The sequence below is a fragment of the Acyrthosiphon pisum genome, chromosome X (genome assembly GCF_005508785.2).
Source record: "Acyrthosiphon pisum isolate AL4f chromosome X, pea_aphid_22Mar2018_4r6ur, whole genome shotgun sequence".
Lineage (NCBI taxonomy): Eukaryota > Metazoa > Arthropoda > Insecta > Hemiptera > Aphididae > Acyrthosiphon > Acyrthosiphon pisum.
Window position 1 is genome coordinate 35,943,380 of NC_042493.1, and position 413 is coordinate 35,943,792.

Below are 413 nucleotides of genomic sequence, written 5' to 3' on the forward strand. Positions count from 1 at the left end.
TAGGTTTAAATAATATGTAATCACTAAACCTAAATATTCAGCATATGTTTTGTTATACTGTACACTATATATTAATATTGTAAATGGATTTATTCCGTAAATAAATAAATAAAATATGTATTAGGTAAAATATTATTATTTGTTACTTATTTTACGAGACAAATCAAGACTTAAAAAATCTTCTTCTTCTGTTAAGGAGGTTTTGTAAAAAAAACTGTTTAGTTTTCCTTTTATATACCTTAACCATTTAGTCTCTTGAAGCACAAATTTATCTCCTACCATATTTTGTTTTGGTATTTTGTATTTAGTTTTTAAGAGACTGCTGAAATTATAGAAATTACTTTGAATCATGTCAATCACTTCAAATTTTTTACATCGAATCATTTGTGTCCAGTCATTTGGATGGTTTATTG